This window comes from Mirounga angustirostris, unplaced genomic scaffold (genome assembly GCF_029215605.1).
Source record: "Mirounga angustirostris isolate CCGP_5_RB_7025 unplaced genomic scaffold, mMirAng1.0.hap1 SCAF_7, whole genome shotgun sequence".
Classification (NCBI taxonomy): domain Eukaryota; kingdom Metazoa; phylum Chordata; class Mammalia; order Carnivora; family Phocidae; genus Mirounga; species Mirounga angustirostris.
The window spans coordinates 107,721,181-107,746,845 of NW_026991715.1; the positions used below are offsets into that span (position 1 = coordinate 107,721,181).

At 39.5% G+C, this 25,665-nt stretch overlaps 1 protein-coding gene across 3 annotated transcripts in view; it reads right to left on the reverse strand.

The window, feature by feature from the left end:
• The window catches only part of SGCD (sarcoglycan delta), a 954,698-nt gene that overhangs the window by 769,082 nt on the left and 159,951 nt on the right, over positions 1–25,665 (reverse strand). For 2 of the 3 annotated variants that reach the window (XM_064596616.1, XM_045902074.3), the window contains exon 2: positions 15,664–15,742. The exons of the other annotated variant lie outside the window; for it this stretch is intronic. The gene's annotated coding sequence lies outside the window, so the exon portion shown is untranslated. The remainder of the gene's footprint in view (positions 1–15,663; positions 15,743–25,665) is intronic. 3 annotated transcript variants of the gene reach the window in all.

Consider the following 25,665-nt stretch of genomic DNA (forward strand, 5'->3'; position numbering starts at 1 on the left):
ATGGACACTGGCCTATCTTGCAGGTTCCAGTTTATCCTTGCTTCCCCCATGTCGCATCTATCTCTCCTTCCTGACTCCCTGGTTGGCCGACTCAGACTCCAATATAAGATGCCAAAGCGACAGCTTCCCATGTAACCAACTCTCCACAATTGTGAAAGTGGAATCTCCTCGTATCATCTAAGGTTTCTGCTGCTCTGATTGAATTCTGATTGATACAGTGTTAATTTCAAAACATTTCTCTAAGGCTAGTGCCCTCCTTTCAAAGGTCCTGCAAAGATGGATGAAGGGTAAAACCACTGTGAGGAATCTCTATCCTTTCTTTGTTTTTTAGAATTTTTTAAATTAAGACATAACTTACATACCATAAAAGCTCCCTTTTAAACAATTCCATGGTTTTTCATATGTTCACAAAGTTGTGAAACCATCAGCATATCTAACTCCAGGAAATTTCCATCCCCCCTCAAAAAATCCCTGTACTCACTGGCAGTCACTCCCCATTTCTCCCTCCCTTCAACCCATAGCTACCATCAACCTGCTTTCTGTCTCTACAAATCTGCATATCCTGGATATTACATATACAGGAAATAATACAGTTTATGGCTTTCTGTGTCTGGTCCCTTTCCTTGAGCATAATGTTTTCAAAGTTCATCCATGTTATAGCATGTATCAGTACTTCATTTCTTTTCATTATTGAATAACATTCCATCGAATGGATATAGCCTATTTTATTTATCCATCCAGCATCAGATGGACATTTGGATTATATCCCATTTTTGTCTATTATGAATAATGCTGCTATGAACATTCTTGAAAAAGTGCTTATGTGAGCATATGTCTTCAATTCTCTTGAACGTATAAATTAAGGAGTAAAATTGCTGGGTCTAATGGTAACTCTACACTTAACACATGGAAGAATTGCCAACCCAAGGGTTCTAGTATGTTCACATCTTCACCAACACTTGCTATTATCTGTCTTGGGTTTTTTGTTGTTGTTGTTTGTTCATTTGTTTGTTTTTTTAGAGAGAGCACGTGAGCAGGAGCAAGGGGCAGAGGAGAGAAGAGATAGAATCTTAAATAGGTTCCACACTCAACCCGGAGCCTGAAGTGAGGCTTGATCTCACCACCCTGAGATCCTGACCTGAGCCGAAATCAAGAGTTGGATGCCTAACTGACTGAGCCACCCAGGTGCTCCAGTTATCTGTGTTTTTGATGATAGCTGTCCTAGTGAATGTGAAGGTCATCTAGGAATTCTGTTTATCCTTATACAAGGATTCTAGGTGAAGAGTCATCTCTATTGCCTTGGGGCGAAGTTTTTGTTGTCTTTTTTTTTTCTTTTTCACCTTGAACTTACAGAGGGAATAATAATAATAATGATCAGTAGTATACTTTGTGTCAGCACAATGGTATATTATGAAGAAATTCCTTCACTATATCGCAGTTTTCTCCACAACCCTTCAAGAAAGACAGCATAGATATTGCTATTTTCTCAGCATCCCCAATGTATGACATAGAGCCAGGGACACATTTGGATCTTGGTTGAGTAGCTAAATCTCATTCATTTTATAAAAGAGGAAATTGAGACTCAGAGAAGGAAACTGTCATACTCAAAGTTGTCCAATCAGTAAGTGATAGAGTTTCCTAACTTCTATGTGGGTGCTTTTTGCACAAGAAGATTAAACATGGTATGACAGTTCATTAAAACGGAGGGTGGTGTTCACATAAGTGAGGCATATTAGGTCAAAAGATAAGAAGCTACTTCATGCAATTTCTTTGAGAGTATGGTTTTATTAACAAAACTATAATTAAAAAAGTCACAAGTCAAAAAACAAGGCCCCATTCAACACTCTCTTCTCTCTCTCTCTCTCTTTTCTCCCCCTCTCTCTCAGCTTGGTAGATCATAAGTACAAACCTTTACAGTAAAAAATTGTCTATAAAATTCCTTCACCTATATTCTATATAAACATTTAAGAGGTATTAGTCTGTTTGAAAAAATATTCCACAATACATAATTATACATAATAATACATAAAAATAAAACATATAAATAAACAAAAAAGATAGGTAAATAAAGTATGGTTTCTTCAACCATTAAAAAAAGGGTATAGTAATGACGGTTGTGTAATATAGTGAATATACTAAATGTCACTGAACTGTATAGTTTTAAATGGTTAAAATGGTTAATTTTATATTATATGAATTTTACCACAATAAAAAAAAGATGGTTGAAATTCTTCAAAGAAGCCTATTACCCTTCTTAGTGCTAAGTTCTATTCTATCAAGATTGGGCAAGACCATAAGGAGTGACTTACAACATGGTTGCCAAGGAAACAGGCTCCTCATTGGAAGATCTCCAACAGCTGCAGAAATATATCATGAATGTTTCCCCAAACCCTTTCTCCTTTTCATTTAAGCCAGGTCATGGGAAACAAAGAAAGACATTCTTTCCAAAGGCACTCACATCTACAGATTTTCACACGTTCTCACACACATGCATGGTCCCACATTAGCACTCACATGTGTCAGGGTGAGAAATTCAGTGGGAGTAATCAGGGCATCGCCTCTCTGATAGCTGGTGAGTCAAGGCTGGAATGAAGTCAGCAGCAAAAGTCCTTCTGACACAAAGCTAAAGCTCCAAAGCCCTGCTGAGGTCTTTGTGCTGCCAAAGCTCCCAAAGTCCTTTGATTCTACGAGACATCCACGGTGAGTTGAGAGTTGTTTTCTACTCAAGCCAAGGAGAAACTACATATTTAATTGAAGTTGAATTAAGTAAGAGAAACAAATGCATTGTGCCCAGGATTTATATTTCTCTACAACTTCCTTGTAACCCTGAACTCATACATAGAAGGTGCTTTAATAACTATTTTTTAGATTTTATTCTACCATTATTAGTGATTAGAAATTAGCTCATTATCAATTGGCTAGTTCAAAAAAGTTTTGTTTTGTTTTAATTTTTCAAGTATGTAATTCATGCCCATCAGAGGCTCATTGTCCCAAGGGTGGGAAGCTGCTTCACCCAAAGGCTCCTGCTTATTAAAGAAGAACACAGGCTTCTCCCTGAACAATGGGCAGGCCCTAGTTGAACCAATGGGCTTTAACTCATTCAAGGTCAACCAAAAGACAATGTTGTTTAGAGACCTAGGAAGAGGACTTGTGGGAAACACAACAAAACAACAACAAAAAACTCTCTCCCATGAAAACAGTGGTAATTAGCTGGTCCAAAAAGATTTCCTCCTTTGGAGTTTGTAGAAGAATATATGGAAGGAACCAGCCAGTTGTTCATAAAAGGATAAAGGAGAAACTGAAGAAATTGCAGGAGAGAAAGAGAAATGAAGAGACTGACGGAGAACCCAGAAAAGCCCACGGGAAGGAAACACAGAGAAACACAGACTGCAGCATACTTGGGTGGGGCTGGCATGACATCTAGAAAGCCCTTCTCTGTTTCTTGTAACACAGAACACGTGAATTCATACAATTAACAAAATCTGATTGTGAGAAAAATTCTAATCTTCATTTTTCATGTTCCAGTAATGCTTAACTAGTTCAACTACAGACATAATCATAGTCCAAAGACTTGGCTGAAAATATTTGGAAGTGCAGACAGGGCTGAGGAGAAAAGAGATTGCCTGTAAATAACTCTTTTCTACAAAATGCTATCAAATAGCTTGACGCTGAATGGAGCTTTCTCATGCATTGGGTATGGAGAACAAAACAAATCTGGGCACCTATCTGGAGAATTCTTCGGCCGCAAATGCTTATAAATAAATAACTGTAACATCCCTAATTTCAAGAAAATGAAGGAACGGCAGAGTAATAGTTAATGTTTACTGAGCATTATACTAAATTATCAAATTTAATCTTGATAATAATTCCATGAGGACCATAATCGTCTCCAAATTGCAAATTAGAATACTGAGGGTCAAGAAGTGAAGTCAGCAGCCCAGGTCACAGAACAACTAAGGGGCCAAGCTGGGGATCCTGGCCTTGTTTGCATGTCTATAAGGACCATATTTTACTGGTTATACTCATCTGCCAATTATGTACGGTATGACCCTGAGAAACCAATTAACCACCCTGTGCTTCCTCAACTGTAAAATGAGAGTATTGGCATAGATAATGAGCAACATTGCCTCTGGCTTGAAAATGGTATTGTTCAAATAAATAACTTTTGAGTTTAGAAAGGGAATATTATTACCAATACCAACTAACATTTACATAAGCCCTCGTTATGAGCACAGTTTGACAGGTAGTAGGTGTCCAATAAGTATCAGCTGAATTAATAAAAAAATATACTAGCCTTATTAAATACATTATCTCATTTGATTCTCACACCCCTAAGACAGTTTCTGCTACTAGTTCCTTTTATAAATGCAGGAATTAATCCCTAGGAAAAAGTGACTTGCTTAAAAGGCACACAGTAAGTGACAGAAGTAACTTTAAGGCGACAAGTCTCAAATCAAAACACCAGACCTTGACAGAGAAGATAACTGGGAGTCTACAATTTCAAGTTGGTTAGATCTTTAGTTTTGGGTTAATTTTTTATACCAATCTAGGAACAAAGAGAGAGGCAGGAAAGATTCTGGGAAATCTACACATAGTTGTAAATAAGACATCTGTTATTTGGGGTAAAATCCCACTAAACCATTACCATCTCATTTCTGTTCCTGGATCCATAAAGCAGGGATGAACTACCAGCTACAAGTACGTAATAAAGTTCACAAGTAAGGTTAAATGTTAAAGTAGATATGGGAGCCATTTGAGAGTCAGAGTTCAATACAAATGCAAAGGTTTCTTTTTCAAGGTTCTAAAAGGTTCATCCTCTAGGCTAGATGCCAAATAAAAGACTCCTGAAGCTTTCAGATATGTGAGGTCAGGCCCGTTTTAAAAACTAAATGTGAATTTATTCCCTTACCAGGTGGCTTTATACAAAGAGCAATGAACTTAGTTAACTTTCTTACCATATTCAGAAGTGCTCCACACATGATCCAGATCTGCCACTTAGGATGCAATGAACTGTGGCAAATCACTGAGCTTCTCCAGACTCCATTTTCCCAGATCCGAGCTGAGCATCTAGTCTCCTTCCAGCCCAGAGTTTCAGATTCAATTTCTGAATTTCATTTTCAGAGGTCCCAGAAACCCTAGTAGTTTCATTTATATTGTCACTTTTTGATTGGCATATCCATCTAGCCATTTAAAACTAACTCAATTTCTGTGTATCGTTTGTATTTTATACCGACTTTTGAAACAAGGGATATAGCCCCAAATTCTAGCATTTGGTGATAAAATACAGTTCTAAATAGTTCCTTAAGCCCTTTATTGAAAAGTGAAAACATAATTTAGTTACTATCCATATTTTCAAAGGGTTTAATATACTCTAGTAACACACTCTATTAAAAATCTTATTTCTACATTTTGAACTGGAATTATTACTAGAACAGGTCCTAACACCTATAAAAAGGCAAAAAAAAAAAAAAAAAGAAAGAAAGAAATTGTGTGTGGGGTCATTGGTGGAAAAGCAATGGTTATCTTCTTACTGCTATTATTTTAATCAGCTTTCTCTGTATTGTTTTTTTATGAGGCCTTTATTAATTGATATGAAGAGGAGGCATCTACCTGGTCTCAACTGCAAGAATCTTCTAGAAAAATTTAATTATAGGCTTTCAAAGACTGGGGAAAATTTATAGTAGTCTGATTATTCTGCAATGTGAATAGCCAATGAAAATCTCCAATATCATGGAAGACGCCAAATGAACAAAGCAAATTTACTTTTAGTATAATATGCATGGGTAACAAGGAAACAGATACCATTTTTTGACCATTAGAAAAAACCAAACTAAAGTAGTAAAAAGTAAATCATAAATCTTACAAAGAAGATTCATTGATTCAAGTATGAACAAAAGTTTAACCATGCTATATTTTGCCTTGTTAGGGTTTTTCTGATAATCCTAATTTTATAATAGTTAAGAATTATCTCTATATTCCATATGAACTGCCTGCAAAAGTGAATTTCCAAAATGTTTAAAATTTTATTCTTAGTATTTATGATAGTTCTCCTGCATTTTCTGTGTACCATTTAATTGCTTATGGAATTATTTTTCAAAGATCTCGCAAAAGTTAAGTTTCAACCTCATTGCCCTACATAAGGCAGATCATAAATTCTAACTAGTCATGATCTGGAAAAAAAAAAAAAAAAAAAGTCTAAACAGGAAATTATGTGCAGCAAAGAACATTTTTAAATGATCCTTATTTATTTTTCTTGAGGTTTCTAACCTAAAGCATGCTTCTAAAATATCATTCCCAGTGCATGGGAAGAAACACATTCTTTTAGGGTGGAAGTGTTAATTAATGTGCATGACAGAGAGAGAATAAGGAAAAGGTTAGAGCTGATGGTTTCGCTAATAGCATTTCTAAAAATAGAGGATTTTTGAAACAATGCTCTTTCATGTTAGTTAACTTTCTCAAAGCCCTAGGATTAGAGCTAAAATACATTGATTGGTTAAAATAAAATCATCTGTTACACAGATATTCTTTACCTGTATTCCCATTTCAACCAATTCAATCATTTATTTCTCATCAAAATTGATTTCTAGGGGCAAGCTGTGATGGTTTTTCTTCCACATAATTTCCCCCAATGTTTTCCTAGGGTTAACAGGAACCGATTTCACTTCGGAGTTATAACCAAAATGGCCTATAAAGTCATTAGCACCGTATATAAGTCTATGTATCTCTTTTTTTTCAGTGTTGTTTCATGCCATCCTCCCCATGGCAACTTCCCATAGCCATACTTAACTTTCTTTTGGTTCTCTAACACATGGAGACTTTCTATAACCTCATATCCTTATAAGTCTCTCCATTTCTCTGCTCAGAAGGTTCCCCTATTTTCCTCCAGGCGAGCCCTAGCAAGTCCTTCAAAACAGACGAAATATCACCTTTTCTGGTAATATCTTTCCCGGCTCTTCAAATTTGGCAGATCCGAGCACTGATCTGCTCAGTAGCCATTCCCAATCTCTTTCTTCCTTGCCGGCCTTCCATTTAAGAAACGAAAAATTAGATACTCAGTTTCCCAGTTTCCACTGCAGCTTGCTGTGGTCATGTGACCCAGTTCTAGCCAATGAGATACGAGGGCTAACTGCTTAGCGGCATGAGGAGTAACCAGCCGTCCGTACTAAGTAAGAAGCGTGTCAAGAGAACTTCCTCTGTTCAGCGCCCTGGCTGCTTTGTCTTCTTCCAAAGCGACTTTCAAAAGCCTGGTATTCCTGAGCTCCAGGAGCCATTCCGCAACCTTGAGAGGAGACTGCTGAAATGGGGAGGATGGCAGAGGGGGAAAACGGGGAAAATGTATGCTTACGATATCATGTTGGACACTGTACCCACCCTGGCTCGCCTACCAAAAAGGTTGGAATTGTTTAAGCATTATTCTACTCTTGAGAGCACCTAACGGATATTCCTAGCCAGGGAGAAATACTCACCCGTGGCTCCCAAAGCATTCTTACACTCTCTCTCTAAAGACATCCGTTCACATTGGTACAGTATCTTTGCAAATGTGTGCCTCCTTTAAAAGACTGTGAAGAGAAAACAAATGCTGGCTAGGCTGTGAAGATAAGGGAGCCCTTGCACACTGCTGGTGGGGACGAAAATCGGTGCAGCCAGTGTGGGAAACATGATGGTGGGTCCTCAAAAAATTAAAACTAGAACTATCCTATAATCCAGCAACACCACTTCTGGGTATACATCCAGAGGAAATGAAAGCAGGATATTGAGGAGATATTTGCACTCCCATTTTCACTACAGCATTATTCACAGCTGCCAAGATACGGAAACAACCTAAGTGTGCATCACTGGATGAATGGATAAAGACATTGTTTTACACACACACACAAACACACACAATGGAGTATTATTCAGCCATGAGAAAGAAGGAAATCTTGCCTTTTGTGACCACATGGATGGGCCTTGGGGGCATTATGCTAAGAGAAATAGTTAGAGAAAAACAAATACTGTATATCACTTGACACGGACTCTTAAAAAGCTGAACTCCTAGAAATAAAGAGTAGAATAGTGGTAGGGGATGGGAGAAATGGGTATAATGTTTAAGGGTACAAACTTGGAAGTCATAAATAAGTAAGTCCTGGAGATCCAATGCACAGCATAGTGATTATAGACAACAATACTGTATTATAAACTTTAAAGTTACTAAGAGACTAGATCTTAATTGTTCACTCCACAAAAAAGAAATAACTATGGGATGTGATAGAGGTGTTAGCTACACTACAGTGGTAATTATATTGTAATATATAAATGTATCAAATCAATACATTTTACACCTTAAAATTAAACACTGTTACATGGTAATTATATCTCAATAGAAATAAATTTAAAAACAAAGGCTGTTGGGGTGCCTGGGTAGTACAGTCAGTTAAGCATCTGACTCTTGGTTTGGGCCCAGATCATGATCTCAGGGTCATTGAATCGAGCCCCGAGTCAGTCTCCATGCTCAGCTGGGAGTCTGCTTCAGGATTCTCTCTCTCTCTCTCTCTTCCCCCTTTCCCTGCTTGTGCTCTCTCTCCCTTCCCCCCCAAAATAAACAAACAGATCTTTTTAAAAAGAGAAAGAAAATTTAAAACAATAAAATAAATAAAAACAAAGACTGTGAACTCCCCACTCTCTAGCATAGGATCAAGCACAGAGAAGAAAATGAAAGTCTATTAAATGAGTAAATGAACGAATAAATGAATAGATTAATAAACATAAACGAGATGTAGGAAAAGTACTAGGTGCTGTTCTTACCATGTTTACTTCTCTATTAAACTTGTTCGTATCTGCTATTAAAGAAAACTGTTCCCTACATTGTAACTTCCATTGGTTCCAAAGCCTTCTGATACTCACCTGGGACATCAGGGACAGTTCACCCACAGGCACTCGCTCCAAGGTATCCCTGGCATAATTCTTGGAAGTTACCAACTGATAAGCGAGCAGAAGGAAAGAGGACTGATACAGAGTGTCAATGGAAGAGGCTTCAGAGTTGAAGAATTCAAACCAAAAATACCAGAAAGGGGTTCATGTGTTCATGCATCTACCTATTCATTCATCCATCCAGAATTTACTGAGCATCTGCTATATATTATGTTATGGACTAGATGCCAGCAATTCAGCATGATTCAGATAGACATGATCCTTGCCCTCACGGACCTTTCAGAGTAGAAGGTATAAGCCATTACGTGTATGTCACACCTCCTAGGAGATGCACCATACAGCATCATCAACACTTCGCACTAAGGAGGGCATGTGATCTGATGAGCACTGGCTATTATACGCAACTAGTGAATCATTGAATACTACATCAAAAATTAATGATGTACTCTGTTGGCTAATTGAACTTAATAAAAAAAAAAAACTTTGCACAAATACACACCTGACTAACAACATGTGGTTTCACTGAAAATTGTTTTTATGAAAAAACAATGAGCCACACATACACGATGTTGAACTTAGAAGAAACTCTCATAGATTATCCAAGATTCTGATTTTCAAAGTTTAAGTTTTAGAGGGTTTTTGTCCAAACACAAACTTAAGTGACAGCTGGGGGAAAGACCCTGCCTATTAGGCTGGCAAACCCCACGGTGACTGCTGGGCCATCTCAGAAAAACCCTGGACTCAAGGGAGCACGGTTTGCAAATCTCCAATTTATACCAACTTCTTCATTTGCAAAAGGAGGAAAATAAAGTCCAAAGTATAAGATGTTTAACTTAACACCCCTAACTGGTGAGAGCTAGAATTAGAACTCAGATACTTTGCCTCTCCATTCCAAGCACGTTCTCTTCTATTCCATGATCAATTGACTTATCCAATATGAAAATCAAGAGAGATCTGATGAAGGACTGAGGATCTGGTGTGGATGTTAAAACATTAGAATTTCTGGAACATATTAATTTTTCACAGGGAAAATGGAGTAGAACATAGGAAAACTAAATCAGTTTGGGAAAATTGAGGATTTATGGTTGTTTCACCAGACAAATTGAAGTGCAAGAGAATGTGTTAAAGCCAAAGGCCATACATCTCAGACAATGCTGCAGGTCAGTTCTGTCAAGGAAATGGGGCAGTTCAACTAAAATAATATCAACGATATTAATTTTCTGGGTTCTGTAAGGCTTCCCTCTGTCTATTCTCCCTGAGACACCACTTTATACTCGTATCCCTGCTTTGTTGTATAAAAGCCAAAAGGAAAGTAATCTCTAAATGGGTCTGCAACCCACAGAGAATTTACTTAGATGACATTCAAATCTGTTTTTCAGGGTTTTTTTTTTTTTTTTTGGTGCCATTACAAGAAATCATACAGTCATTACACTTCAAATTTGACAGTTCTTTCACAGTATGAAAGGCAGAAATTAGGTCCAAATGTATTTATTGAAATGCAAGGTTTCACTTACCACCAGGACATTCATGAAGACTGAAAGATGACAGCAGAGTGTAATGTCTGCCCTATTGTTATTTCAGGAACCCCTGACCATGGATCATCATGCTCAAATATTTTAAATTCAAACAATGAACGCATTAAAGAGAACTTTCAACTACTGTCTTTCCTTCCCATCATTCAAAGAACTCAATTTAATTCACTTAGCAATCACATTAAAGAATGAAAGAAAAATTTTTGTTATGAACAGGTTTTGAAATGTATTTGAAGACAAAGGACCCAATCAGGCAGCACTTAATTAATTGGATCTCAAAATTTTCCCAGACTGTTGGCTACCTAAGAACTGAACCCAAAGTGTCAGTCTTACTTGTGGAGACTACACACTCGTGTGGATGTGGTGTTCTTGCATCTTATTTTTAGGGGTAGGAAGATTGACTATTTTCCTGTGACGCTTCAAAGGCCTGTAGCCCCTGTTTACCACCAATGGCAGTGGTCAGGAGAAAATGAACACACTTTTTTTTTTTTTTTTTTAATTGCTTGAGCCCACTTCTCTTCCTAAACATCGACCTCCCTTTATTGCAAAACTCCAGAGCTGTCACTGCTGTTCTCTCTAATCCTCCTCCTCCCATTTTCTCTTAAATCCAATCAGGCTTTTGGTTCTTTCCCCATTGGTTCATGCCTCCCACATTGGTAAATACGAGAAAGTCCGTTCTCATCGTATAACTTAACGCATTATCAGCATTTGACACTAAATGACATCCTGTCTTACTGCAAGCTCTGAAAGGTTTTTGTGGGAACGTTCTGAAGTTCAGTTCAGCTTTGGACATGTACAATTTCAGACAGATATTATTAGATATCTAAAGGGAGATGTTAAGTAAACAGTGTGCAGTTCAGGGCTGGGGTCCAGGCTGGAGATCAATTCTGGGGATTAACCAGTCTGGAGATGAGTCAGGGAGTGAACCCCCCAAGTAAGCTGCCAAGTGTGTGTCAGGGAAAAGGGGAATAATCAGAGATCCCAGTAATTAGCAGTTCAAAGAAATACAGAGAGGTAGGGAAAAGGGAGAATGTACAGAGCCTTGTAGGAATGGTGAGAACTTTGGGAAATCAACTGAGGGTCAGGTGGAAAAATATTTTAATCATTAGAGTTCCAGAGGGGATGGGGAAGTCAGACTAGCCAAGTAAGGCCACTTTCTGTGTAAAAAAAAAAAAAAAAAAAAAAAAAAAAACAGAAGAGGAAGGATGATTATACTTCCCAGGGTCTGTACATGGTGGGGTGAGTCAAGGGTAAGGTGCAAGAACTCAAGGAGGTAGAGGAGATGGAGAATAAGACAGAGACAAAGGAACAGGGAAGTGTACGTGAGCCCTGGCCTGCAACCCCTAGGTATCTATATCAAAGTTACCAGTCTACAGAATGTTAAGTGTGGTTGGGTTTTTAAGGAAAATACAGAAGAATAAGGTTCTGTTTCTGGGCACAATGCCAATCTAAGAGGGAGAAGGCCATGGGGACAACAAGCAGGGTTTGACAATCCCAAATTGGGGTGAGTTGGGGTGCACTTTGAGTTGGCCCATGCTTTAGAAATGGAGTCAGGCCAAAGGTGAAAAGTCTCACAAGGTATGTAAGTTGTACACACATTATCTCATTTAATATTTACCTATATCTATAATGTTTGAACTATTGTCACATTTTACAAATGAAAAAAAATGAACAAAGTCATATAAGTTACCCTTGTTCATCTGGCTAAGTTACAGTCTCTGGGACTCAGATCCAGGCCTTGGGACTATAAAGGCCAATCTATGCTTCTCTTCCATTATGCATTTCTCTGACAACCGATCTCAATAATCAAATGCAAAAAAATTAGTCAACCATTCATATAATTCAACTGAATCATGCTGAACATCCAGATAATTAGAAATAGTTCAGTTTTTTTTTAATCCAAGTATAATTAACCTACAGTGTTGTATTAATTTCAGGTATATAACATAATGATTCAACAATTCTATACATTACTCAGTGCTCAACCCAGTAAGTGTACTATTAACTCCCATGAGTCAAGTTTTAACACCATTTATCTCAACATTTGGAAGACTGAATTTTTTTTTCATTCTTCTACTACACATATTAGGGATCCTTCAGAGCAGAGTTTACAATTGGTGACATCCAGACTATGGATGTGTATTATTTGACCTAAATATTTTCCCTTTTTAGGTAAAATAGATGCCAACATTTAAAAATCACAAGAATTTATATAAACATCCCAAATTCTAAGTCATCTTGAAAAATAAGAAGATGGGGCAATACAAAATTTGCATTTTCAAAGGGCAAGAATTGACTAGTGCTAGGGGTGCCTAGTGGTGCAACTGGTTAAGCATCTGACTCTTGGTTTCAGCTCAGGTCGTGATCTCAGGGTCATGAGATCAAACCCTGCATCAGGCTCCACACTCAATGTGGAGTCTACTTGAGATTCTCTCTCCCTCTTCCTCTGCTTCTCCCACTCATGCTCTCTCTTTCTCTAAAATAAATAAATAAATCTTAAAAAAGAATTGACTACTTCTGAATCTCGTGCATTCCTTTAAAAGGGTATGTGTCCTCCACAGTCCTGTCCACTGCCCATAACACCAACTAATATATTCTTTCATGCCCTGCAGAGCCCCTATAAGCATCAAAGTTTGTAATTCCTGCTTTAGACACAAGACAGATTCCGTGACTACTTCATTCCTCCAAAGAGCTCAAAATACAGCTCAAAAAAAAAAAAAAAAGCAATAACCTGTGTTCAAAAATATAAGTGAGCTAAGTAATCTTTCAGTCCCCTAAGCAAGTGTACTTTCTGTAGTCAGAATAATACACATCATTTCATAGATTACTTTTATAATTCTCAAGAGAAACTCAAGAAGCAGATATAGGTCTCAATTCTGTTGCCAGTAAAAGCAGGGGAAAACAAAAGTAAGGATTTTTCTTGTTAGCTGGAAAAATACAAGTAAGCATAAGTAGATTATGCCTTAGCACTGGGGTGACTAGTGGGGGTTTTAGTTCCCAAGATTTCTCCAAGATGGGAATTCTGTAGGCACTGACATCCAATGTGAACGTCATTTATCTGCCAGACACGGAGCATGTATGCCAAAGTACTTAAGGTCAGCTTGGAGCACTGCCATATTGTTTTCATTTCTGTTTTGAAGGACAAACTGAGAGTGTGACCAGGTAATAGCAGACAAGCTTATCAAATGCATATTCAAAACAAAACTAGAAACTCTTAAAATTATTTTCCTCTTGAATTTGGCAACTCCTTTACTGAATTTATCGTGAATAGCAAGATGGAGAAATAAACAAGGAGATAAGTACTGTTCTTGCAAAGATTAGTGGGGGGAGGGCTTAATAACCCCCCTCCTCATTTTACAAATGGAAAAAGCTGAGGCCCAAGCAGACAGACATTTACTGCCCATGACCACTCAGCAATTTAAGATACAGCTCAAAAGTTTTTTTTTTTTCACTTTTAGCCACAACAAACTGAAGAGACACACACACGCTTGGGCTGAATGAGTGGTGACCAGAATGAGACACATATCTGAGGACTAAGGAAAAGCTGAACACTGGGCCTCTAGAATGGTAGGCCCTGGGGTTTGGTTCTATACCCCAAATCTATCTAGGAACACCAGCAGTAGGAGTTTGAAGACTTTTGTTCATTAATATCAATCTCCATATATTGGCCTTTCTCTTTTCCAATATGAGTTTTGATACTCCATAGGATATTTGTTGTTTTAGGAGATATTTAGCAACCATTTTCTAATGCTTTGGGGATATCCCGATCTTTTTGGGGAATGCCTATCCTGCATGGTGGGTAGACATAATGAGGCTGATAATCAGGTTGTTCTGCCCTCTCTTGACAGTGGGATGGGCATATGACCTAAGCCTGACCAACAGAAACTCTCGCTCTACCATTCCCCACCTCTCCAGATTATGAATCTTGAGCTGAGTGGCACAAAGATGGCAAAACATAGGTTGGGGCTCATTCCTATCAACAGTGAAGAGAGCCTTGGTAAGATAATTAGTTTTTGCTCCTATCCCACAGCTACTCCATAGCTTCCCTGTGGCCCTTCCTCTTCTGAGCCTCATGTTCCACCTTTCCCTCATACTCTGCGAACGGTTTTATATCCTTCCAATGAATTAGTTGTCTCTTTAAGCTTGGCCATAATGGTTTCCTGTATTCAAAGAAACTACAGCAATAAATTGTAGAGGATATTTGTCTAGCTCCACAGAGCTTCTGCCTATTCATGATGCTTGTTCCCTGCCAACTTTAGCTTGTCTATATCTCCTCATGGTTTTCCAAGCCTCCCCATATAGCCTTGATTAGTAAACCTTAATATAAGTAGGAGAGAGTGTTTTCTTAAATATCCCTTTCCATCTGTGTCAACCATGAATCTGGAGATGGGACCTGAGAATCTGCATTTAATATGAGTTCCAGTTGATTCTGATGCAGGCAGTATCTAAAATACACTGCTCTATATCATAAACTCAGCATTTGCTCCTACTAGGCTGTCTGTCTTGTCTCAGTATTTAATTCATGTCTCTGAGAGAAAAAAGTCTGTTTGACCCCAATCTTCTTCCCATGCCTGATTTAACCAGTCTATGGACTAGTTCAGGTGACTACTCTCTGTCCAATGGGCCATGAGATGGAGGCAGGAGTGGGACAGGGTCACAAGGTCCACACGGAGCCATCCCTGATGTAGGATCTGTGGTATGGTTTTACTTACAAGAGGTTATGAGCAGCGGACAACATATTTGGTGTTGCAAGATGACTGAATAAGAAAACAGGTTCCTGACTACCTTTCCAGTACTTTTTCCTCTGACCACCCTCCATTTACAAGGCCTCTCCAACATAATTCATCTTTAGAAAATAAGATCCAAGATATAATGAAATGTGTTTAAATTAACAATTCTCCTATCTAGGAGGTACAGACTTCTAATGAATAATTGTTAGGCTGATTACTTAAACACCCATATCCTCTTGTTAATCACTTTAATTACCGCCTCCTGGATCTTCTATGAAGCAAAAACACAAAAACCCTACCTCTCAGAGAATGATAATACTTTCACAGAGAGCCCCAAACTTCTTTTTAGAAACATTAGGTCTTAGGTTACTAGACTAGGTCCCATTTTTAAGGAAACATATGACCAAAAGTACCCAAACTTACAAAGATTACAAATGAGAAAGGAGAACTTATTTTTTAAAATTACTCTACAAAAATATATATAGACCTACCTTGGGAGTTTACTTCATCAGTCTCTACATAGGTGAGTTCATTTACTGGCTTCCTTCTCCATGCAATGCTTATGGGAGCCTAGGACACAAGAACAAGGTCTGATAAGACCAGCAAGTTAATCCAGTGAGGAGAGTGGAGGCCAGCTAAGACAGACCCAACTGTGCAAAAGACAGACCCCTGTGCAAAAGAACAGAAGAGAAGGAGAGCACAGACGTTAGAAGAATCGATGACAATCTGGTAAGACTGAACGACAAAGGTGAAACTGGGAATAATGGTTGTGAAGGACCAACATATTTCATAAATGGAGAACCATTGATGGCTTGTAATCTACTAAATGTTTTAGAAAAATAACTTTGAAGGTGGAGGATGGTTTGAGGAAACAAAAGCTGGGGACAGGGAGAGCATACCGAAAACTGCCCTAAGATCAGAAGAGAGATCTGTAGAAGCTGTGGTGGAAAGGAGGGAACTATTTCAGAGATAATGCAGAACCAAAATGGGCTGTATTTGGTTAAAGAGACTCACAGTTGCTAATAGCATGAGTTTTGGAATCAGATGGCCCTAAATATAAGCTGTAGCTCTGCCGCTCACTGGCTATATAATGTCACACAAGTTACCTTGTCTCTCCAAGCTTCCACTTTCTCATCTTTAAAATAAACACAGTGTTGGGCGCCTGGGTGACCCAGTTAGTTAAGAGTCTATGTTCAGCTCAGGTCACGATCCCAGGGTCCTGGGATTGAGTCCCGAGTTGGGCTCCCTGCTCAGTGGGGAGCCTGCTTCTCCCTCTCCCCTTGCTCCTCCCCCCTGCTCATGCTCTCTCTCTCTCCCTCTCTGTCAAGTAAATAAAATCTTTAAAAAAATAAAATAAAATAAAGACAGTGTTATCGAGAGGATCAAATAAGCTAACGGTATAAAGTGCTCAGTGTAAAAGCACATACTAAATGCTCAATATTCACTGACTACTAACATTATTACTATCATTATAATTACAAAGATTGTAATGAATCACTGATGGAGGGATGGCAGGGAAGAGAATCAGAAAGAACAGCCTAGCTTGGAAGTCTGACAAATGATGATGCCATTAATTGAAATATGATATTAATTGAAAAAACTAACATTTATTGAGAGTTTACCATATGCCAGGCGGTGTTCTAGGAGGTTCACACACATGATCTCATTTAATACTCATAAGGAACCCAGATATCATTATTCACAAAAGTAAAAACTGAAGCATATAGAAGTAGCTTGAGTGAGACAGCTACTAGGTAAAGGAACACAGAGCCTGAACACCAGCACTCACAGAAGGCCAGAGAAGTTCTGGGATGGGGTAAAGGGACCTTGGTGAAGGGAGAGAGGTATCATTAGTTTAAGATGCTCAGAGACACTAACATGGAGTAAAGCAGTAGTGAGCTTGGATATGCAGGGTGTTCATAAATCATTTTTCTACTCAAAAGAAAGACCAAGGAACAGAGAACCTGAGACAGTAAAGCAGAAGATTAATCAGAAATGCAGAAGTGTCTCAAAAATACTTTGCAAGGCAGAGAGAAAATACAACTGGAATAATATAAGTTTGATTTCTGTGCAGCTTCTCAGGAAGCAATCCAGATGTGAAGGAGAAAAGTATCTTTATGATTCCATTCTCCCAACACTTGCATCCCCAATGTCAACCGTGATATGCAGTCGGAGCCCTGGTGTTGTTCCTTGAGCAGCACTGTCTCAGTGAAATAAAAGGGAAACCAGGAATTTTCCTGCTGGGACTGCCCATCAGGAGATTTCAGATGGTGGAGAAAGGTAGAATGTGTCTTCCCTGCCAAGGGCTTCACCAGAGGCTTCTGGGAAATCTGCAACCATCATGTTCTCTCTGGTTCTGAATGACAGAGCTAACACGGCAGCTGCTTCTGAGGAGAACATCCTGAATCAGTGAGCCTTCCTACTGGGTGATTTGGCCCCTGGGCACATTCCCTGACAAAGCACTCACAGAAGGCTGCAAGGAAGTTGGAGTCTCAGCCGCTAGTCCTGGAAGCTTGCCTAATAAATCCCTCCCCACCCTAAACCTGTCTTTATTCTGTAATGTCCATGTATTTTCCTTCCATCCTTAGTGCAGGAACATCCTTCCGTAACTACACCTGGTATCTGGAATGTTTTCCTCTGGAGGAAATGTTTACCTCTAGGTAATCTGCCTGGCCCATGACTGACTCACGCTAAGTCTGTGCACACGGAGGTATGCCTGCGCGCATGGGCGCGCGCGCACACACACACACACACACACACACTCACGCCTCTGCCATCATGTTTGCGCCAAATGAACCCATCTCTCTGGTTCTCACTGAACCAAGGACAGACACATGACTCAAGATCTATCAAACAGATTCTCTCATCTGGGAATCTGGAATCTCTGGATGGTATGTGCTAAGGGCACCATTTTGGGGAGCCCCTTTCAGCTCTAGAAAGAAAGATGCAGGAAGCAGATACACACAGGAACTACAGATCCTCATCCAGCCCCTTCCAAGGCCTCACTGAACGCCCTGCTTCTAAACTGAATGAAATACCCCTGTATTTTTCCAATGAATTACCTCTTCTGGGACTAAGTTAGTTAGAATCAGTATCTGTTACTTATAACCTAAAGAGCCTCCACTAAGACAACACAGCAAAGAAATTTTATATCAATGCAAATATTGCTGGAAATTGTACTCTCCAGAAGCTCAAGATAAGGCAGAAGTGAGGACTTTCTCTCTGTAATAAATTTGTAGGAAAAAAAATAATGATGATAAACAGAGGTTTTTGTGTTGTTGTTGTTGTTTCAAAGTACGCCTACAAACAGTTGATGTTATTGACTCGGGACTGTTGGTGTAGCATTTCTGACCCTGCGGACAGATGGTGAGACTGAAGGATGAGAAAACACCCTCCTCTGTCCCAACTTGTCTGCATTCCTGGATCTCCCACGTATCCATGTTTGGAATAAGTGGATTTGAAGATGTATAGTATTTTTGAGATGGACAGATCATTGAATATGAAAGGCTAATCATCACTCTTTCCTTCTTCTGAAAGTAACATAGAAAGTTAAATTCCTCTGGACCTGCTTACACCACAGATGACACCCATTCAAGTTCCCCGTTCAAGAGAGTGGGTGTTCATGTCGTCAAACACCAGAGCTGGCATTTAATATGCAAGATTACTGGCTGCACAAAATTCAAAGTACGAAAAATAAGCATTTTGTTCATAACATTTGCAAGAGTGTCAGAATGTACGCACCCGATTATCACTATTATTTTTGATCATACCTAGACATAATGCTGTATCTCCTAGCTCAATCACCTGTTATGTTTTCAAGTGGTTTCTCTCCACCTACCAAATGCCTTTCACTCCCTACCTCCTACCTCACTTGTCTGGGCTTTCATAACACCTGATTATTTTATGCTTGCTTCTATGTCAACAGATATTATATTGCATTAACATGTGCTTAGCTATACTACGTAGGGAACTTACTGAGGGCAGGAAATGTGTCTGTATTCTCAACACCTAGCACAATGTCTAGTACATAAGCGATTATTAACTGTTTGCTGTATGGTAAAAAGCGGTAGAAGCTTGTGATCATGAAATGAAATGAGGCCCAATGAAGAAAACTCTTGTTATATCTCAGAGTATTTCAACCTGAGAATCCTTACTTAGACATAAGGTATTTTATCCACCCAAATAAACTCTAAGTATCCCAGAAGCATGTCACTTGGACTCTGTGGAAGTAAATTCATGTTTATTAACTAAGTACATGCTCTTTCATTCATGACATGCATCTTATGCTAAGCACTGGGGTAGGAGAGAAGGATGGAAAAAAAGCACAAGACATTATTTATTCTTACTTTGATGAAGGTTAGAAAGTACTTATATGAAACATGTCATGACTATTTTTCCAGCATTCCTGAGATACACCTGGCAAAGAAAAATTGTATATATTTAAGGTATACACTGTGAAATGATTACTACAACCCATCACCTCACGTAGCTGTTCTTGCACATGGGTGTATGGTGAGAACACTTGAAATCTATACTCTTCGCAAATTCCGAGTATATAATACATTACTACTCAGGATAGTCACCATGCCGTACATTAGGTCTCCAGAACTACTCATCTCATAACTGAAGGTCTGTATCCTTTGAAACGTGCCAGAACTATTGTCAGCAGCAAAAGCCTATTTATCGATCACTTCTTATACATCAGGTATGGCCTTAAGTTCTTTACAGGTATTATTTCATTTCATGATCACAAGCTTCTACCAGATAGGTGCTCTTACTATTCCCACTTCCCAGATGGAGAAGCTGGGGTCCACAACGTTTTGAGTCATTTGCTACAGATCACCTGGCTAACAAGAGGCAGAACAGAATTGTGAACTCAGGTCTGCCTATCTCTACAGTTCATACCAACCAGATGCCAGAGAGAACAATGCCAACTCTAAAGATACTAATTGTATAGAGAAGGGAAAGAGCAATGAGGCCCAATGAAGAAAACTCTTGCTATATCTCAGAGTATTTCAACCTGAGAATTCTTACTTAGACATAAGGTATATACACATATTATAACAGTTCTAAGTAATTTTTCTTAAGAAAAAGCCCTTAAGTAAGGGTCCAAAACAGTTTCGACACTAGTTGAAAGCTTGATGATGAGCCGAATTTATGGCCAAAGGTTACACTGGAAGGCTCCCAGGCATCCCAGCACAGAATGGGGCAGGCCTCGTGTGGGATTTATTGTTTCCGAGGAGAGCAGCAGTTCCAGCACCACTAATCAGATCATGCATTAGCAGAGTCTCTTCCAGAGACTCTTCCAGACCCACAGAAAGACAAACAAGTGGCTTGAAAGTAAATGAAAGCAGAGTCTCTCAAGCTCCCTCATCCCGCGCAAAAGGGCTATGAATCACCTTAGTAAAGGATTCATCATCTTTAGGTGTCACCTGGGTCATAACAGAGGTCTTTAGTTGTGTGCAGGATGGCTTATATCAGAGATACAGAAAGCCAAGAAGAATAGGGCAATACCAGCATTCAAAAACTACTGGTGAGAGTGAATTCCCATTATGGGCACATTTGCATAAACCATGTGATTGGAGAGAGCACTGAAATGGGAGTCTAAATATCTGGATTCGACCCCCAATTCTGCCATTAACTATCCTGTAGGATTCTGCTGAAATGTTCTGAGCCTTCATTTCTCCATTTAGCAAATAAGTGGTTGGCTGATGAACCCTTTAATTCTTAATTTTTAATGGGTGTTGACTACAGGTGGAAGGCTGTCATTTATGGAAATCCTGGTAGATTGAAAATCAGGACACCTGGTTCTACTCCGACTACCTAATTGAGAAATCGCCCCATCACACACACACCTGAGCCTCAGTTTCCCCATCTCTAAAACAGAGACATCTCATTAGATGGTCTCCAAAGCCTCTTTTAGCTACAGAGGACTTAGACACTATTTCTTTTTTTAAAATTAATTTATTTTTTTAGAGATTTTATTTTATTTTTTATTTTTTTGATAGAGAAAGAGAGAGCACACAAGCAGGGGGAGCAGCAGAGGGAGAGGGAGAAGCAGAGTCCCCGCTGAGCAGGGAGTCTGATGTGGGGCTCAATCCCAGGACCCTGGGATCCTGACCTTAGCCGAAGGCAGAAGCTTAACCCAGTGAGCCACCCAGGCGCTCCTCGACTCTCTACTTCTTAAACTCAGAATATTAAATTTTGGAAATACCATGGGTGATCATTTTGCCTCTAAGAATAAGAAGGAATCTTTTCTGCTTACCCAGAAGTCAAGTAAAAGTAAAATTCTGAAATAAAAACAGCAGAAGGATAGATCAGGTTGTGACAATACTAACAAACCTATGTCCTTATCCGCGAGGGAAATGTACAGGCCGGATTTTTAAGGACAGAAACAGAAAAAAACATTTCCAAAACTTCCCTGGTGAGAATACAAATGCAGGTTTGCTGGCTGGAGTTCAGCTGTGTCGAGTCACAAGGTCAGAGCGGCTGGAAGAACCGCATGGGTGTGAACTCAGGCATAATGACACTTGTAAACACTTCTTAATCCCACCGTCTCCTCGCCTATAACTGCACGCACGTGTGCCCATGTGTGTGTGTGTGTGTTTATTTTTTAAAGGTTTTATTTATTTGACAGAGAGAAAGACAGCCAGAGAGGGAACACAAGCAGGGGGGGTGGGAGAGGGAGAAGCAGGCTTCCGCGAAGCAGGGAGCCCGATGAGGGGCTCGATCCCAGGACCCTGGGATCAGGACCTGAGCCGAAGGCAGACACTTAACGACTGAGCCACCCAGGCCCCCCGTGTGTGTATGTATTTAAAGCATGCCCAGATATCTCTGACAGACAGCTTTTGGCAGTGCTCTGTGACAGACACCCAGAAAGACATGTGTTCCAATATCAAAGTGAATTTTCAAACCGCCTATTAAGTAGCAAAATTCCAAGATTTCTGCACATGCCACGCTCTCCACATCTGTGGGAAACTCCCCATTCGATAGTTAAGTCAGAATACCAGCTACTGCTACAACAATTTCAATTTCTAATTTCAAGAACGGCATCTCTAAGCATTTTTACAGCAATGGTATCGCTGGAAACTTCGGAGGTACCGAGCACGTAGGGAGATTTCCACGGGCAGCACAACTAAGCACATCTAGGCATGTTCTCATTAAATCCTCACAATCGTCTAGAGGGTTGGTATGTACTTCTTCCCATTTTAAAGGTAAGAAAATCAAACCCCAGAGTCATTCAGTTCTTTGCCCCAGGACACACACACGTATTCGGCAGCAGGGCTGACTTTTGACCTGAGGTGAGGCTAACTCCAGGGGTCTTAAATACCACGTGGTTGCTGCCCTCTTAGAGTTCCTACATTGCTGTTACTTAGTTGTTGTACAAATCTGGGAGAGTTACTGCCCAACTCCCCAATTCAGCTTTTCCAGCCAGAGAATGGGTACCAAACAAAATGACAATAAAACCTCTTTGTCTTTCTTACTATAAAGGACAACGTAAGATACACAAATTTAAATTAAAGATTTTTTTTAATTTGAGAGAGAGAAAGAGAGAGAGCACATGAGAGGGGGGAGGGTCAGAGGGAGAAGCAGACCCCCTGCTGAGCAAGGAGCCCGATATGGGACTCGATCCCAGGACTCCAGGATCATGACCTGAGCTGAAGGCAATCGCTTAACCAACTGAGCCACCCAGGCGCCCCACAAATTTAAATTAAACCAAACTATGCAATGCCTCTGAGAGTAGAGGCAAGCCTATTTCTATGTTCATGCCTGGGTTTTCTAATCTATCAATTTGTTAAAATACTGCCTTATTTTACAGAGTTGTGATGAGGATGACATTTTTTTAATGTGAAAATTCTTTGGAAAAACGAAAACCTATATATAATTTGCTTTCGTTATTTTCATCATCATTTGAACATAATAAGATAAAATGTAGTGGTTGGAAAAGGAAAAATTCCTTTACTCCTATATTTTATTTAAAAAATATCTTACTTCAGGGTGACTGGGTAGCTCCGTTGGTTAAGCGTCCAACTCTTGGTTTCAGCCCAGGTCATGATCTCGGAGTCAAGAGCTCAAGCCCCGCATGGGGCTCTACACTCAGCACTAGGTCTGCTCGGGATTCTTTCCCGCTCCCTCTCCTCCCCGCTCTGTTCCTCCCCACAATTGCACTAGTGTGCTCTCTCTCTCTCTTCCTCTCTTAAATAAATAAATAAATCTTAAAAAAATAAAATAAAAAACATTTTCCCTCAAAACTGTACTTAGTATGATAAGGAACTTCAGAAGCCAGAAAGAGTGTTTTTGTTTTGTTTTGCAAGAAAGAACATTTGCATCCAAAGAAACTCTGTGATTATTCAATGTCTCAATCCCCCATCTCTGAGGGGTAAACTTGGAGGGGACAACAACTGGCGGCAGTAGGTGTCAAAAACAGTTCCAAGCAGCATCATTTTGACCCTGACAGTGATACAACTAGCAAATGCCTAATTCACAAAGCAGTGAGCATTTGTACCCACTTCACAGACCGGAAGCATGAAAAATCCGCTGCACAGAAAGAGAAACCACTCTGGTGTACAAAAGGAGCAGTTTACAGTTTCAGAAACATAGTTTTCTGTTTTGGGTATTTAATTAAATACATGCCACATCCATGAGTTCTAACGTTGAAGTTTACACATACCAGGGCATTTGATGCTTAGAATGACAAGTATACAGGTTTTGGCTAAAAGCCAGGTAATTTTTATCGCAGGGGATAAAAGAAGTCAATCTGTCTAGCCTCCAGCCCCAAATACTTTTTTCTAAATTTTGCTGATGTAGCTAGCGCCTGATGATCATATGTCCTTTTGAGTATTGAGTGGGTTTGGCTCTGTGGTGTGAAATGCAAAGCTTACACACCTTCAACTTAATTACAAAACTGCAAACTCAGGGCGGCTGGGTGGCTCAGATGGTTAAGCGTCTGCCTTCGGCTCAGGTCATTATCTCAGGGTCCTGGGATTGAGTCCCACATCGGGCTCCCCGCTCAGCAGGGAGCTTGCTTCTCCCTCTGACCCTCTCCCCTCTCATGCTGTTTATCTCTCTCTCGCTCTCTAAAAAATAAATAAAATCTTAAAAAAAAAAACCTGCAAACTCAGTTTTATATGTTAATAGTAACTAATAACCGTCAAACTTGCTAGAAGTAGCAAAAATTAAGAACATGTTCTTCGGCTTAAAGTATAAAATGAGGCTCAGTTTTGAACTTGCTACTTAACCTCCTCAAATGTAACAGAGCCCATTTTTATATACCCTCACATGACTATTTTAATTCTACTGGATCTGAAAATAGCACCCACAATGTCATATGGGTTAACAAAATCAGAGTCCTATGCAACATTGTAACATTAGTTGGCAAGTTTAAGTCATTTCTCACTTCTGTTTACCCTCCTCTAGATGGCGGCATCCTTCAGGGAGGCTGAACTCTTCCCTAGCTGCAGGAGGAAATCTTAATTATTCTAAGCCAGTCAGGGTACTTTTATTCTCCTAGCAAAGAAACTGCTTTAGGCATGGACCTGTGACCCAATTTTGACCAATAAAATATAAAGCAACATCTGTTTGATGATTTCTGGAAATATCTTTTCATTTTGAATAAAGAAAAAACACTAGATGCTCCAGTTTTTGAACTGACCACTGTTTTTTTATGTTTTGTTTTTGCATGTTTTGAACTGCTTTGAACTTGTAGCCCACATAAGAGGATATGCCAACATGCTAAGGATGGTAGAGTGGAAAAATAGAAAAAAACCTGGGTCCATGGTAAATCACTTCACTGCTGGACTAACCAACTTTGGAACCTATCTCTAGACTTCTTATAAAATGAGATAATAAATATTCTTGCAGTTTGTCATTTTTGAGTATTTGTTTCAGTTACTTGCATCCAAAAGAAATTGAACTGCTCCCAACTTCCACACCCACGCTAAAAATTCCACTTCTAAATACATACATACATACATACATACATACATAAATACATAAATATTCCACTTCTGCCATAAGCCCACTACTGAACATACGTTGTCTCAAATTAATTCAGAGTCACCCATATTAATGGCTTCCTCTATATTACAGGAGAGGGGAAAATGTGGGGTAACTGAAGATATGGTGTTTTAGTAACTGTCCCTTGTCTACTAAACAAAATGTGATTCTTACTTTACTAAGGTCCCAGGAAAGACAAACAGTATTACAAAGAGTTTTGACCTCAACACAGTTCTACATAATAACCCCCTTTTTTTTTTTAAGATTTTATTTATTTATTTGACAGAGAGAGACACAGCGAGAGAGGGAACACAAGCAGGGAGAATGGGAGAGGGAGAAGCAGGCTTCCCACTGAGCAGGGAGCCCGATGCCGGGCTCCATCCCAGGACCCTGGGATCACGACCTGAGCCAAAGGCACACACTTAACGACTGAGCCACCCAGGTGCCCCCATAACAACCCTTTTGAACAGTCCTACTGCTTACTATCATAGTCAAGG